Below are 16,692 nucleotides of genomic sequence, written 5' to 3' on the forward strand. Positions count from 1 at the left end.
TTACCACAGGTGACCGCTCCTGTCAGGGGTCTTCTCCATGCAGCCCTCTCTATGTCTGGGTCTGGGAACCGTTCCTCCTCCCATCCCTTTCCGTACTGTTGTAGCTGCTCACTCACTCTTGGGTCATGAAAGAATTCACGAGGCAGGTAGAAATATAAAAGGAAGGTGGGCAGTCTGTTGCAAACTACTGCAAACTACTGTGTCAGTCTTTATTTGGTCTCAAGTTCTATATTTTCTAACCAGAATGTAAATTGCTTTGGCCTGTAGTAGAATTTTCTATTGTGTTTGGCTGGTTATCATAACCTTTGTATATGTTATGTAGATTTAAGTGGGAGCCAGGAGTGGATCCTGTACAGATGCAAAACCTCTCCCAAGTCACAGGGCCAGCATTGGGCCCGAAGTAACCAGAAACATTGAAACTGGTCTGCAGAGTAAGCGTACAGCAAGCAGAATCATTAAGTCCTGGGGTGTGGGGACAGAGCCCCAGAAAGCAGTTTCCAGGCTCTCAGCCTCACGTGGAAAGCTGCTGGCTCAGGCAGTAAATGGCCATCAACTGTGATTGGATGGCCATCAGCGGTGGCTAGTTGGCCATCAGCTATAACCCGTGAGCCATTGGCCACTAATATAACTGTTGTGGCTAGGCTAGCAGCAAATGGGGGCTAGCAAGAAGATGGTGGCTGAGCTAGCAAGCAGCAGAGTGTGGATTGCAGATTACAGAGAAGCAGATTGCTAGCAAGTGAGATTGTTTGGCAGAGACAGGTGGATGGCGGGTTGCGGATAGTGTGGCTCCTGCCTCCTGTGTCTCCAACCCAGCCTCCAGCGAGAATATAGTGGTATGACTCCCCTATCTATGGCTCCTTGGGTGTTTCTTTTTGGCCTCACCATGCCCTGCGTTCTTATGTGGGGAGCGGGACCAGAGACCCCGCATGAGTCCCTGCATGATATGGTGGAAAGGAAGTAGAGAAAGAAAAGCTTTCAAAAAGTCCCAAGCTAAATTACACTTGTTCAATCAAATTATACCAGATCCAAATCTCAAAATAGAAGATTTAGTGCCACCATTACAATCCCCTGTCTTAACACACAGTAGGGATGGTAGCAAAAGAATCCCCACTTCTGCTCCCCTCCTGCCCACACCTTTGCAGACGTCCTTTATTAAACCCTCAGACCCCTGATTCAGCCCCCAGCCACAGGGCAGGGATACTGGAAAGCGACCCTGGAGGAGGGGCAGCAAGGTCTCCCTACTTCTCAATGTGTGTCTGGAGCGGGAGAAGGGAAAGGAGGAGTGGGAACCCAGGCAATCCCGAGAGGGGAGCACTCCCTGGCAGACAGCAGAGCAGGCGCTACGCATTTGAGCTCCCAGGGGGGCCAGACAGGTTGGGATATAGGGGAGCATGTGCAGGCCTAGAGGGGCAGCCCACGTGGCTCTAGCCCATCAGTGTCCGGCTGGCACGTGGCCCAGAGGTGCAGCTCTCCCCCAAAAGGAGTCAGAGAGCGAGACTTTTGCGTGAAATCCCTCAGTTTCTAAATACTGGTATCAGTTCAAATATTAAATTTTAAACAAATATTAAATTTGAAACAGCCAGCTCCAGACCCCTGGCTACCAGTTAGTGACTTAGAAAATACAAGCCCCTCTGATGGGCCTTTCTGATCTCCTTTGCTCGTAGGTTTCCCACACCTGGAGCCAGAGTGAGAGCAGCCCAGGAGTCAGGTGAGTGTGAGAGCAAGACCCTTGGTTCACCTGGGGGGACGCAGCATCCCAACCACGCCTGTGCTCACACGTCAGCCGTGTTAGTGGCCCCAGTTTGGAAACACTGGTTTACAAACCGCCTGTCTGTATGGTCAGTCACCCCCGCTCTCCCCACCCATCCTGCCAAGACCACCCCAGCCTCCCTACCCCCTTGGCAACACTAGCGCTCTCAGCAGCCTCTCCCAAAGCCTGTAGACTGGGGGCAGCAGCGGGGGAAGAAGGCAGCCCCAAGAAGATGTGAAGCTGCTGTCTGAGCGTATTTCCTACGCTTGTGGCTTTCCCTCTTCCCAGACCCCTACGGAGCCTGAGTGTTGTCACCGTGGGGTGTGATGTTCTACCAAAGTAGGGTGCCTTGGGTTAGTAAACGTCCTTTTGAGACAAAGAGCAATATTCCTGTGTGGGTTGTGCGGCTGTCATGTTAGTCATTCACACTTTAGTATCTTTTAACACCATCAGATTATTTCTCAATTATTATCTCACTGAGGTCAGCCACACTGAGAGGTTTCTTTTGATCTGGGGACTTGAGAAGGGGGAGCACTGTGCAGAATGGAGGGGAGCAGCCTGGGAGCCGACAGAGGAGCATCCTGGGAGCTCAATGGCTGGTGGTCCATTCATTTACTAATAAACATTGCGAGACATGGCCCCCTCGCCTGCGGGACTGCCTGCGACTTCTGCCAGTGGCCCCGGGCTGCTACTTCAGCAACCTCTGAGAAAGCAGAGAAGTTGTCCCTCATGGCTTGTGTATGCGCACACGCACAGATCTGGCTTCATTCCTCAGTGGAATAAGCCGTTGATCCAGTGTTTGATAGGCTAGAGCCTTCCCCACACAACACCCCCTTTCTGCCGACCTGTCAGAGCACCCAAATTGCCACCATCTGTGTCACTCCTTGGGAAAGGAGGCGGAAGCTTTGAAAGCGTCTGTCAAAATGTCATCTGTAGGTTAGTAGTGGTTATTTCTAAGCTATGAGAGTATGGCCACTTTGAGTTTCCTGTTTTACGTAATAAGCATGTGTTGCTTTTTTTTTTTTCCTCCAAATGCTATCTGGGGTGTACTAGTAACCCAGGGGTACTCATGTCCATCATAGAAATTACCTGACCAGATTGGCCCTAGCAGATAGCAGGGTTTGGGGGAACTGGGCCATGGGACAGGTACGTTTTGATCGAGAAGTAAAAGGTGATACCAGGGAAGGATTAAAGATCTATCAGAAGTGAATGTGGGCTCCTTCGCTGACGTTGCTGTGGTCATAAGCCGGAGAGCCAAGTCATTTTCTGAAAACAGTGTAGACCTGGTTCGTTCCCTTCAGCAATAGCGCTTATCATCTCAGGATATAGTTGTCAGTGCCTCTCCAGCTTAGTTCCGCCCAGCATAGGGCCCTGTCTACTTCTCTCTGCATTTCCAGGGCTCAGCAAGGTGTTCATTTGTGTGGGAACTGGTATTTGCTGAGTCCCTGCTCTGTACCAGGCATAATGCTAAGGACGAGATGGGAATCTCTTACTTCAATTCATCCTGAGAACAAGATGGAATGCTTATCCTCATTCTGCAGGTGAGGAAACTGAGGCTCTGAGAAATGAAGTGACTTGCCCAAGGTCACAAAACTGGTGAGAGGCAGGATTGGAACCCAGGTCCATCTGACTTCAAACGCCTTGTTTTTTCCACCACACACTGGTAAAAGCAACATCACTTTTTTAAAAGGTTGGAAAATACAGATAACAATTGATTCACAGTTTTACCTCCTTGTTGCCACGGACTTTTATCCTTCCTGCTCTGACACTAATGCTGCCACCTTCTTCTCCTGGCTGTCGCACTGTGCTAGTTCTAATAGTCAGTGCGTCAGTGAGAATCTGTGATCCAGACGAGCAAATGGCCAGTGAGTGTGTGCACATCCCCTGGTGGTGTCAGGTGGGCCTTGCTGCTCGTGCACCCCCGGGGCACACACCAATACTGCTTCTGCCCAGCCCTGCACACCCAGTGCCTCATGTTGCCGGCAAGATCGGAAGGCAGAACAGGACAGCAGGGCTGGGTCAGGAGCCCTCCCGGAGCTGTCCTGTCCAGCTGCTCATGTCAGTGTTAAGACCAACCCCCACAGACCCTGCCCCAGGGCAGTGTGGTGGAATGGTGAAGCCCCTCGTCTCTGGAGCCAGGCAAAACTGAATTTCAGTCCTGACTGCTTCATTCCCAGACGTAGGTAGCCTTGGGCAAGTGAGTGACTGTACCTCCCTGTGCCTTAGTTTCCTAATCTGTAAAATGCATACCAACTCCATAGAGTGCTGTAAGTACAGCCAGGTCACCGCCTCCCCTTCCCTTTCTAAGTAACCAGCCTCTAACCTGAAAAGGAACTTCATTGTAGCCAGCTATGGGTGTCACTCTCTGTCACTGACTCTAACCAGATAACCTAGGTGTTCTTTGTTCTTTCTTTTTTCTTTTTTATATAGGTATCTAAAATTACTACATAGATTCTGGGGAGCTTTTAATATGTGTGGTCAGAAGTTGTTACACCGCCCCCCAAAAGTGGCATAACCTTTTCAAACGTTTTAAGACTCTAAAAATTTCCTTTTTCAAAATGTTAAGTAGCAGTGATTCTACTTCTAGTGAATTTGTCCTGAGGGAAAAGCCCATGCTGCGTACTAAGACTTTTCTACAGAGATTTCTGTCACAGCACTGTTTCTATTAGTTAAAAAATAGATAACAACATGAATGCAATTTGCCAAAATTAATTCTAATTGCATTTTTAAAAAATAGCTAGAAAGGAACATAAGTAAGTAAAGTAGAAAGAGGAGAGAGAGAATGGGGGAGGGGGAGAAAATTGGAGAAAAAGATATCTAAGAGTGGGAGTGTGACAGGTAACTTATTTTCTTCTTTGTGCTTTTCTGCATTTTCTAAATTTCCCACAGTGGGATGTTCACTGTTTATGTGATCACAAAGAGTAGTTATAGTTAAGAAAAAATGCTCAGCCCCAACAATATGTGTGTGTTTGCCAGTTAGCTATTTAAGAATTATTATATTGGCACTTTTCATTCTAAGTGTTCTTTTTCTCAAAACATTTTTTTTTCAATTTTGTTTTTTACTCAAAGCCAATGTCAGTGTAACGTGGTCTTCCTTCTGTCCCTAGAACTGTGGTTCTGAGGGAACTGTCTTCGGGGGCTGCAGTTTGCTAGGGCTACCGTAACAAGTACCACAGACTGTGTGGTTTAGGCGATGGAAATTTGTTTTCTCACAGTTCTGGAGGCCAGAAGGCTAAGATCAGGGTGTCGGCAGGTTTGGTTTCTTCTGAGGCCTCTCTCCTTGGCCGGTGTCGTCACATGCCCTTCCCTCTGTCTGTGTGGTCTGTGCCCTAATCTTTCTTCTTATAAGGGCATCAGTCATATTGGATTAGGCCCTACCCTGATGACTTCATTTTACATTAGTTACCTCTCCAAATAAAGTCACGTTGTGAGGTTAGGGCTTCAACATATGAATCTTGAGGTTCCAACTCAGCCCATAACAGGGGCAGCCTGGTGACTGTGGCCATTTATTTTGCAGAACGCTGAGCTTGAAGCTGGAGTGGGAGCAAGGGGGTGTAGATGGGGGACACATTGTCCCCACCTTTAAGAGGTCCCCAGGGAGGTGTGATGCAGACATCTAATGCAAACAGCACACCTTCCCTCTCCAGCAGGACCCAGAAGCAAAGGTACAACCCTTCCTGACTGAGCCCATCCACCACCATTTAGCTGCTCAAGGTCAGAGTTCAGACCACAAAAATTAATTTTACTAAGAAACTCTTCATGTACTTCTACTGTGCTAAGAAGCAGTGAGGTAGCTATGAACAATTAAAGCATTCAAATGGGCTTTTGGACATGAAAACTCAAATTTCAAAAATAATTCTTCTTAGTATCAACTCCAAAGTGAGTTTGATTTATAGAATCAATGGTAGAGAGAAGGAATAAGATGGGCAAGTCAAGGACGGAAGGCTTGTTGAGTTAGTGGAAGCAACACTGATTATGTCAGCAAGTAATAAGGGAGAAAGTCACTGAGCATGGGAGAGACAGCGAGAGGCTGAGGCAGGCATCCAGTGGCAAGCAGGCACCTTACAGTTAAGGTGGAAAGTAGTAGGGAGCCACCGCAGGTTCTTGAGCAAAGGTGGAGCAAAGTGAGGACAGAGCTAAGACTGCAGCAAAAAAACAAAATCTAGGTAGAAGGCTTTGCAGAAGTGCTAGGATGAATGTCTAGATAATAAATTCTGGAAGTGGAACTTCATTTTTCTGGGTCTTTGTCCATGCCTTTCCCTCAACTTCACGCCCAACCTGGCAAACTCCTAAGCATCCTTTAAGGCCCCATTCATGAAGCTCCTCTGACGTGAAGCTTTTCTTGACCTCCCAGGAAGTCACTCCTCTTGGGCTTGCCCCCCATTAGAGCTGTGGAGAACTATATCATGGGGTCTGTCTGCACACCTCCCTCTCCCTGTTTGCTGCCAGGCCTCTCTGGGCTGAGAAGTGGGTGCTCAGCAAGTGTCCGTGGGACAAGATTGGTGATGTGAGGGAAATCAGTGCAGAGGTGGTTGGAGCATAAGAGATTCCGATATGATTCCAGGGTGAGTCTATAAAGTTTTACAAATGATCAAGTTCCTATTATGAGTGTGGCATTGACGAGAGATGAGTGAGCCAGACAGACGTATCCCTGCCTTCATGGAGTTTTCCCCTAATGGGGGAAACAGATAATGAAATGATAATGACAACATGATGAATGCTGTGAAGCCAGTCTTCTATGAGAGCCCAATGGTGGAGGAGGGGTGGCAGAATCAAGGAGGGCTTCCGTGAGGAAGTGCTTATTTAAGGTGAAAATTGCAAGATGTGTGAGAATGCATCTACTTGAGCAGGTCATAGATGTTAGATGACAGACCAAGATGAAGGTGAGGAAAACGGAAGCCTAAAAGAGGGAAAAAGGTATTCCTGCAAAGGGCACAGCCTGTGCAAGGGTCCTGCAGTGAGCAGGAAGCATTAGAATCCCAGACTCTGAGCCTCACTAGAACATAAAAAGCAAGGGGGGTGGCTGGTGAGGGGAAAGGTCAAAGGTGAAGGCAGGAGGACAGCTTCATAAAGCCACTATTGTCGGAAGGGTTTATTTTAGCCCAGGAACATCAGGAAGCTACTAGAGGGTTATAGTCAGGGAGTGAGAGGAACAGATTTGTGGTTTAAAAAAAACAAAGCTTTATTGTGAGATCATCCACATACCATACAATTCATCCACTTAAAGTGTGTAATTCAATGGTTTTTAGAATAGTCGCAGAGCAACCATCACCACAGTCAATTGTAAAATATTTTCATCACCTCAGTAAGAAATCCTGTGTCCTTTAGCACCTTTCTAGCCCCGCACTCCAGCCCGAAGTAACCACTAATCTACTTTCTGTCTTTACACATTTCCTTCTTGTACACTTTCATGTGAATGGAATAATATAATACGTGGTGTTTTGTGATAGCTTCTTTCAGTCACCCTAATGTTTTCAAGGTTTATCCACGCCCTAGCCTATATCAGTACTTCATTTTTAAAAGATTTTTATTAAGATATAGTTAACATACAATATTACATTAGTTTCAGGGGTACACCATAGTTATTCAACACTTATATACATAAAGAAGTGATCACCATGATAAGTCCAGCAACCATCTGACACTGTACCACGCTATCAGAAAATATTATTGACTGTATTTCCTATGCTGTACATTACATCCCTGTGACTTATTTGTTTTATACGTGGAAATTTGGATCTCTTATACCCCGTCAAGTTCCCCCCCCTTTTTAAATTTTTCAATTACAGTTGACATTCAGTATTATTTTATATTAATTTCAGGTGGACAGCATAGTGGTTAGACATTTATATAATTTAAGAAATAATCCCCCTGATTAGTACTCAACTAGCACTACAAATAGTTATTACCATATTACTGACTATATTCCCTCTGCTTTACTTTACATCCCCATGACTATTTTGTAACTAGCAGTTTGTACTTCTTAATCCCTTCACCTTTTTCACCCTGCCCCCCAGACCTCTCCCATCTATCACCCCAACAAATCTAGTACTGATATGACACCATACATAGTTATTACAATATTATTGACTATATTCTTTATGTTATACCCTACATCCCCATGATTACTGTGTGACAACCAATTTGTATTTCTTAATCCCCCAACCCCACTCCCATCTGGCAACCATCAATATGATTTCTGTATCTATGAGTTTGTTTCTGTTTTGTTTGTTTATTTTGTTGTTTAGATTCCATGTATAAGCCAAATCACATTGCGTCTGTCTTTATCTGTCTTACACTCCACTCAGTGAAATACCATCCATGCCTCCGTAGCTGACAAGAACCCGTTCTCTTCCATGGCCGAGCAATATTCCATTGTATATATGTACCACCTCCTCTTTATCTGTTCTTCCATCGACGGAACCCAGGCTGCCTCCACATCTTGGTCATTGTAAACAATGCTGCAATGAACATGTCCCCTCGAAGTCATATTTGTGTTTCTTCAGATAAATACTCTGGGTCCTTCTTTGTCTCTTGTTATAGCCTTTGTTTTAAAGTCGATTTTGTCTTGTATAAGTATTGTTACTTCAGCTCTTTTTGTTCTTTTTGTTCCCATTTTCATGAAATCTCTTTTTCCATGCTTTTACTTTTTGTCTGTGTGTGTCTTTCAATCTGAAGTGATTCTCTTGTAGGCAGCATATGTAAGGATTTCATTTTCTTATCCATTCAGCCCTCCTATGTCTTTTGAGTAGAGCATTTAATCCATGTACGTTGGAAGTAATTGTTGATAGATATGTAGCTATTGCCATTTTATTTTTCATAACTTAGATCTTTTTTTTCCCCCTTCTTAAGAAGTCCCTCTAACATTCCTTGTAATACTGGTTTGGTGGTGATGAACTCCTTTAGCTTTTTCTTGTCTGGGAATGTCTTTATCTGTCCTTCGATTCTAAATGATAGCTCTGCTGGATAGATTAATCTTGGTTGTAGATCCTTGCTTTTCATCATGTTGAATATTTTGTGCCAGTCCCTTCTGGCCTGGAAAGTTTCTGTTGAGAAATCAGCTGACAATCTTATGGGAGCTCCCTTTAAATTACTAGTTGCCTTTTTCTTGCTGCTTTTAGGATTCTCTCTTTGTCTTTAATCTTTGCCATTCTAATTATAATGTGTCTTGGTGTGGGCCTGTTTGGGTTCATCTTGTTTGGGACTTTCTGCTTACTGGACTTGTATGTCTGTTCCCTTCACCAGCTTAGGAAAGCTTTCAGTAATTATTTCTTCAAATAGGTTCCCAATCCCTTGCTCTCTCTCTTCTCCTTTTGGTACCCCTATGATGCAAATGTTGTTACACTAGATGTTGTCCCAAAGGTTTGTTTATTTGTTTTTTGTGGGGATTTTTCCTCATATTTTTTTTATTCTTTTTTCTTTTTGCTGTTCCAATTGGGTGTTATCTATTACCTTGTCTTCCAAATCACTGATTCAATCTTCTGCTTCATCTAATCTGCTGGTGATTCCTTCTAGTGCATTCTTCATTTCAGTTATTGTATTCTTCACTTCTGACTGGTTCTTTTTTATGGTTTCTATGTCCTTTTTTATGCTTGTTGTCTCTCTGTTGAAGTTTTCACTAAGTTCCTTGAGTATCTTTATAACTTTTTGTTTTGAACTCTGTCTCTGGCAGATTTCCTTGCCTCCATTTTGTTTAGTTCTTTTCCTGGAGTTTTCTCCTGTTCTTTCATTTGGGACATATTTCTCTGTTTCCCCATTTTGACTGCCTCTCTGTGTTTGTTTCTATGTATTAGGTAGATCTGCCATATCTCCCAGTGTTTACCGGATGGCATTATGTAGTAGGTGCCCTGTGGGGCCCTGGCACAGTCTCCCTGGTCACCTGCTCTGGGTGCTCCAGGAGTGTCCCCTGTGTGGGTTGTGTGTGCCCTCCTTTTATACTTGAGCCTTGATTTCCCTTGGCTTGTCAGTGTGTGGGAGTGACCCTCAGGCTGATTGGCTGTAGGGTTTGGCAGCATCCACAGCTTGTATGCTGCTGTGCTGGGGAATTATCCCACAGAGTGGGATTCACCTCAGCAGTCTCTGGTGCCTGTTGAGACTCTCCTTTGTGTGTGCCTATTGTGGGACTAATTGGGTGGTGCTCTGTGGTAGTTTGAGCCAACCTCCAAGTATGTTGGTTCTGGGCCTCTTGTGAGGGGCTCCAGTGCAGGCCCAGATCACCCACTGCCTGTGACTGGCTGGGGACTGTCTGGTAGGAGCTACAAAACAATCCGCTATTGTTCACCCACTACCTGTGGTAACCCTAGAGGTGCATGGGAGAGATCTCGATGCACAATGAGCATGGCTACCACCAGTACTGGTCTGGAGTAGCTCTGCAAAAGATAAAGCCTATTGCGGTACATGAATTGGATGGGGCAGGGTCTCTGGGAGTCACTAGGGTGGGAAGAGTTGTGGTCAACAGGTTAATATAGACTCTGGTTTGGTGCCAGTGCTGAGTCTGGAGCTACTCAGGAAAGGTCTCAGATCACACAGAGGCCAGCTTCTGCTCTCCTGGGTCCTGCAGACTCTCATAGTTTTTCAAGAAAGAGTGCAATGTGGGTGGGGCTGGCTGGTCTTAGAGAAAGTGCCTCAGGTGTTGAGGGAGTTGGGTCAGACAGGGTATCGGGGAGTCAACAGTGTGGAGCAGCAGAGCTCACCAGGCCAATCAGATTCAGATTTTTCCTGTCGGGGTGGGCTCAACACAGGAAAATGATGCCCTCCTGCCAGCTGCACAGGAGAAAAACTTCACACAGGGAAAATGGTAACTGTCCTCCAGTCCTCACTTCGAAGCCACACTCCTCAGTCTGTCCCCCTTATGCCTCCAACAGCGCACCACCCCCAAGTTACTGTCCCTCCATCAGAGTCCATGGTGAGTGCCTGCAAGAGAGTCTGTGCACAGGCTCTTTAAGAGGACATCTGGGTTTCCTGCAGTTTTTGGTCCTATCGGATGGTTGGAATCTTCACTGTTTTTCACAGCCAGATGTTGTGGGGGCTCCTCTTCCCAGCTCCAGTAGTCTGGGCTAGGGAGTGTGGGGCTGGGGTCTCTCCCTCCCCTGTGGGGAACCTCCATGACTAAGGTATCTCTCCCGGCTCTCAACTGTCACGTGGAGGTTTGGGGCCCATTCCACACCTCCACCCCTCCTACCTGTCTCAACATGGCTTCTTCTTTATACCTTAGTTATGAAACTTCTGTTCAGCTAGACTTTAGATGGTTCTTCAGGTTGATAGTTCTGTAATTTAGTTGTAATTTTAATGTGTTCATGGAAGGAAGCAGGCACAGTGTTTACTTGGCCATCTTGGATCTCCTCTCCAGATTTGTGTTTTTAAAAGACTGTTCTGGCTGCTGCTGGGAGTGGATAGATGGCTGGGAGCAGGAATGGGGTCTGTTGGGAGGCTGACACAGTTATCCAGGGAAGAAATGGTGGTAGCCATGACTCGATGATGGTTGTAGGTGGTGAGAAGTGGACAGAAAATAATGATAGTCAAGAAGTGGGCGGAAAGGGAGAAAGCCAGGGATGAGCCCAGGCTTGGGATTTAGGCAAGGGCAGAAAGAAAGACACTTGCAGAGATATTTGGGGGTGGCTTTGCCAAACTCACACTGAGCTCCAGCAGCCCCACTGACAGCCCCTCAGGGGGGTTCTGACTCACAGCAATCCCAGTAGTCAGCCAACAGGGATGGCAGGACATTTCAGCCTGTCTCAAGGTCCAGAGAGGTGAAGAGGCCACCAGCCTGGTTCCCAGGACTGTGTCCAGGGTCTTGGAGTTGTGGAGGGGATGAATGATTAAGAAAACCTGGCCCCACAACACACAATAGCTTGGTTTCAGCATTTTCCTCCGATTCAGCAAAACCTCTTCTTTCAGCCCCATTCCTGGAAGAATGATAACTGACTATTATTCCTAGAGATCTACTTGGTACTGACTCTGAATTTCTTGCTCAAATGTCCTGGGACTACCTCCCCTGGTAGAGGTTCACACAAGAGTCAACTAAATAACATCCGATGGGTCTGCTCCATCCACCACCCTCTAAGTGACTCTGGGACACAGGCCAGGAGGTATGAGCATTCTCCCATTCTATAGATAGCAAAACTGAGACTCACAGAGAGGATGCCACTTGTCCAAAGTCACACAATTCAGAAATGGGAGAAACAAGACTAAAACCCAAGTTAGGAGATTCCACATTCAATGCATTTTTCTCAATTATGTTTTTGTATTTAATCTCTCAATAACATTTGAAGTAACTGATCTGGCATATTTTGCTCTTAGAGCAAAATATGTTACCTGCTAACAAAGCACGTATTTTCTTTCTCAAACTGTTTAAACTGTATAGCCCTATTGTATTTCCTTCCACATCTATGTAAATAAGTCTATAACAACCCAGCTGCAAAACAAGAAATTCCAGGAGACACCAGATCATTTGCGTGATATCTTTCCCTAAACCTGGACAGTTTTATTTGTGGCACATATTTACTATTCATTTGACAGATATTTATTGAGCCAAGCACTGGGAATACAACAGCAACCCACGCAGCTGTAGTTCCTGCCCTCAGAGAGCTGTGATTCTACTAAGAGAGATGGGCAATAGCAGTTAAACAGATTCATGTACAATATGCCAGAAAGGCAGTCAGGGAGAATAAAGCCTGCGAGAGGAGAGAGAGAGGAGGAGAGTGGCTGGGGGGATAGGGCTATTTCACAGAAGGTGGGCTGGGAAGACCTCTCTGAGGAGGTAACCTTTCCGACTGGAATGACAGGAATGAGAACTGAGAACATTCCAGGCAAAGGGAAAAGCCAAGCCCTAAGGCAGGCCTAGGCTTGGGCTGTCTGGGGAGCATGGAGGAGTCAGGATGGCGAGGTCCAGAGCCGGGAGCAAGCGATAGGAAGTGAGGTCAGGGAGGGAGGAGAGGCGCCAGATGGTGAGCGCTTTGCCTTCATTCTGTGTGGGCTGGGGGCGTGTGAGCTTTCAAGCAGGGGAGTGACGCAGGCTGACTTTCGTGTTAGCAGACGCCTGCTGGGGACACAGGTGGAAGCTTGGAAACCAGGAAGGAGGCAGCTGCAGGAACTCAGGTGAGAGAGGATGGGAGCTGGAGCACGAGGGCAGCCGTAGGGGTGAGGAAGGGGCCACCATATTCTGAATGGATGTGAAGACTGAGCTGGTCGGAACTACTCTTATAGTGCATGTGGTGGGGGAAGAGGGAAAGCGAGGAATCATGGGTGACTCTTGGGGTGTATTCTGACACCAACACCATTGGGTACCAATCCAAATCTGACACTAAGCACCCAGAGTTAGACCAGACCCCCACAAGTTAAAGGACACAGTTCCTCAGGAGGTCACCTCCACTTCAGGTGGCAGTCCCCAAGCTACCCCACTTCTGATGGGCCAATTATAAACCTGTGGGTTCCCATACCTCCTCTGGTATGATAACTCATTAGAGTGACTCACAGAACTCAGCAAAGTACTGTACTTACAATTACAGCTGTATTATAAAGGACGTAGATCAGGACCAGCCAAATGGAGAGAGACAGAGAGTGAGGTCTGGCAGCGTCCCACCAGGGACACGTCTACTCTCCTAGCACATCAGTTATTCATCAAACTGGAAGCGCCACTGAGCTCCTCAGGTTGTATTGGGGTTTCATTACGCAGGCATGAGTGTTGGAACTCAATTTCCATTCCTTCTCCCTTTCCCTCCCTGGATGTGGGCTGGCTCAAAGCTCTACCCTCTAACCCCACAATTGGTCTTTCTGGTGCCCGGCCCCCATCCTGACTTAGCGGGTTGGCATAAACTCATGTGTGGTCCCTGGTTTCATGAACAACAAGCACACTCTCTGCTTGGGAAAGGCCAAGGAATGTAGAGTCTCCCTCCCAGGAACCAGGGACAAAAGCCAGTCCAATTCTTTGTTATACAACAGGCTGGATTCTGGTGCCATTTACCAGCTCTGGCAGATGACAGGCCAGGGCTGGGGGTGGGAGGTAGTGGGTTGGTGGGGAAATGAGGGGGTGTTTTAGCCATGTTGCCTTTAAGATGTTCATGAGACACCCAAGTGGAGATGTGGGGTCGGCGGTCGGATCTACAAGCCTGAGGCGCAGGGAGAGAGCGCTATATAGATCACATGTTAAGCCCGGGGACTGCGTGAGATAACTCAGGACGTAAATGTAGTTAGGAGGCAAAGGAGAGCCCAGGGCTGTGCTGGGAGGTGTCCAACAGTCGGTGGTCAGGGAGAGGTGGAGCCAGCCTAAGAGTGGCCTGCGATGCAGGCGGAAAACCAGGGAGAGCAGGGGCCCCAAGCAAGTGTTTCACGTGGAGGGGTGAGCTTCCGTGTAAGTGCTGCTGCAAGTCAAGGAAGAGGAGAACCAAGAAATGGCCACTGGACTTGGCAAGATGGGGCTGAGTGGCTCCAGGGGAGGAGAGGGGAGGTAATGGAAGCCAACTGGGTAGGACCAAGGTGGGAAGGGCGGTGAGGAAGCAGAGATGGAGCGGAGACGCCCCCCCGACGGGCTATGGGACCTAGGGAGGGGTGAAGGAGCTAGCACTGCACGGCTGGTGGCCAGAAAGAGGGGTCCAACATTCACTGAGTGAATGCCTACCGGAGGTGCTAGGCATCTTCCGGCAGCTCAGAGGCATGGCCGAGGAGAGATGGGAGTCGCTACCCATGCTGTAGAACAGAGTGTGAAAACGGAAAGGGGGGATGGCAGAAACGTAGAGCCAGGAGAAGTCATTCCTGATCGGGGACAGGCCTAACAACAACTTCAGGTACCTTCTATGTGCTTGGGGACATGCTGGGCCCGTCCTCTTATTTAATGCTCTTAGTACACTTCGCAGGTGAGGGATCTGAGAAGAGAGGTTGAGTCATTATCCACGGCCCCACTGTGAGGATTTGCCAGAGATAGGAGGTAATGTGGATTGAAAAGGAGTTTTACGAGAGGGCAGTAGGGAGACGGGATAGGCTGGGATGAGAACTCAGACAGAAAAGCCTGTGCGAGTTGAGTGTGGGGTGCTGGCCAGGCTTCCCCGGAATGGGGGTGGAACAATCCCTGAATCCCACCTGAGCCACTCAGGAGCGAGGTCTAGTTCCCTCTAGAATACTTCTGCTCCGGTCACCTCAGTGTGGCCTTCAGCAGACTCCCAAGCCCTCAGGCGGCCTCCATCTGTCAAGGGCATGGATGAGAAGGACGGGAGACCCCAGGAGGAGAGTGTGGTGGGGGCCAGATGAGGCAGATGTGTGAGGACACTTCCCTGGAGGAGGGCTGTGGGCCAGAGAGGCAGGCATGGGTCCCACACACCGCTGCCTGTCCCCTCAGCCACCACCGCCACCACCATGCACAGAGCCCGGACAGGGGCACGCTTCCGCTTGCAGCCCTCATCGCTCCTCATCTGTACAACAGGAGCAGTGGCCTGCCCACCGCTGCCAGCATGCATTGTCCTAACTTAAAATAACACTGGGGAGAAAGCACTTAGCAGAAGTGCCCTGTAGAAAGCAGGGCTCAGGAGTGGATAGGAAACACCAGTTCTAACAGACGGACGGATAAAATCAGGAGAGTGCCTTCCTGCCAAGGTGGCATTTGGCACCTGATTCTGCAACGTCTCAGGTCTATGGAGGTGCACCTGTGAGCCACTGGGGCCTGGTTTCCCACCTGTGAAATGGGCACATCCTGGCTGAGTCAGGCTGCGTGCCACCTGCTGAGAGGGCGGGGGAAGGGGTAGGGCAGGAGGCCAGCGCAGCTGGATGCGCTTCTGTAACCTTTTCATGATCACTGAGGGAGCTCTTCCACTGGTGCCTCCAGCTACCTGTGTGGCTCCACCCAGCTTAACACAGACGCACGGCAGGTGTAGGCTGGGAGGACCCTCCCCAACACCTCCCATTTCACAGAGGAGTAGACAGGCTCCGAGACGTTGGGCCAAGGTTCCCTCTAGTAGGTGTTGATATTTCCTCCCTAAATCTTTTAATATACCATGAAAGTGGAGAGAAGAAAGAACGGAGGGAAGGAAAGAGAAAAAGAGGAGATGGGGAGAGAGATGAGACCCAGGATGAGACGTGGGTTTGGACGCATGGAGGCTTCCTTTGTTTTCAAGACGGTTATTAGGAATCCTGGCTCCATCAGACACCTGGAGAGCGGGCGAGGCCTATGACATTCTCAGTTTGGAACCTGTCAAGCCAGTCACTTTACCTGGAAGCCTGTGACCCCGCTATTTCATCGTCCTCCTGCAGGGAACGTGGTGGTAGTTTAATCACAGGTCTTGTGGGGAAAGGCATCTGTGAGAAAAGCAGCTAGTGATATGGGCTAGAGGTTACCGACACACACGGTTGTGAAAGTAGCTCGAAATGTGGGCAGAGGGCATGGGTTTGAGATGTCTGGGATCTAGAGGCAGATGGTGGACGTGCTGGGGGATGCTGGCCCCTCCTGCTCCTGCCCATCCTCCCCAGGCAGCCTCAGGACCAGTTCTTAAAAAGCCAGTGCCCGGCTCTTCCTGGCTGAGGTGGTATTTCACAGCTTTCTGGAACTTCCCTACCTAGTTCTCAGTGTCTTCCATGAGCCCCCAGGGAGATGTGGGGGATGGGCAGTGAGGTCTTGTGAGCAGCTTCCGTGTGCTAGCTCCGTGCCTGGGGCTTTGTGGGCGCGACTTCACTAGAGACTTGTACCCCTGCTGAAAGGGGAGGACATCGTTCTGTCCATTTTCACATGCAGGCACACTGAGGCTCAGGGAGGCTAACTAGCTTGCCCTGGATAACCCAGCCAATAAGCAGGGGGAGCATGATGGGAAGCGGTGTCCCTGGGACCCCAAGCCTGGGTCTGGAGTCTGCCTGCTTCTGCCCGACGTGCACGCCCGCTCACTGGGTCTCTGAGGCTGGCGCGGACGTCGGTCTGAGCTGGTCTCTCAGCTGGCGTGGCTGCTCCTTTCTCCTTCACCTCC

The 16,692-nt window shown here is 48.3% G+C and overlaps 1 protein-coding gene across 3 annotated transcripts in view; it reads left to right on the forward strand.

The window, feature by feature from the left end:
* The window catches only part of ATP2B2 (ATPase plasma membrane Ca2+ transporting 2), a 360,418-nt gene that overhangs the window by 77,274 nt on the left and 266,452 nt on the right, over positions 1-16,692 (forward strand). For 2 of the 3 annotated variants that reach the window (XM_033131470.1, XM_033131469.1), the window contains one exon: positions 1,665-1,708. The exons of the other annotated variant lie outside the window; for it this stretch is intronic. The gene's annotated coding sequence lies outside the window, so the exon portion shown is untranslated. Of the gene's footprint in view, positions 1-1,664; positions 1,709-16,692 lie in introns of those variants that run through there. 3 annotated transcript variants of the gene reach the window in all.

This window comes from Rhinolophus ferrumequinum, chromosome 17, assembly GCF_004115265.2.
Source record: "Rhinolophus ferrumequinum isolate MPI-CBG mRhiFer1 chromosome 17, mRhiFer1_v1.p, whole genome shotgun sequence".
Taxonomy (NCBI): domain Eukaryota; kingdom Metazoa; phylum Chordata; class Mammalia; order Chiroptera; family Rhinolophidae; genus Rhinolophus; species Rhinolophus ferrumequinum.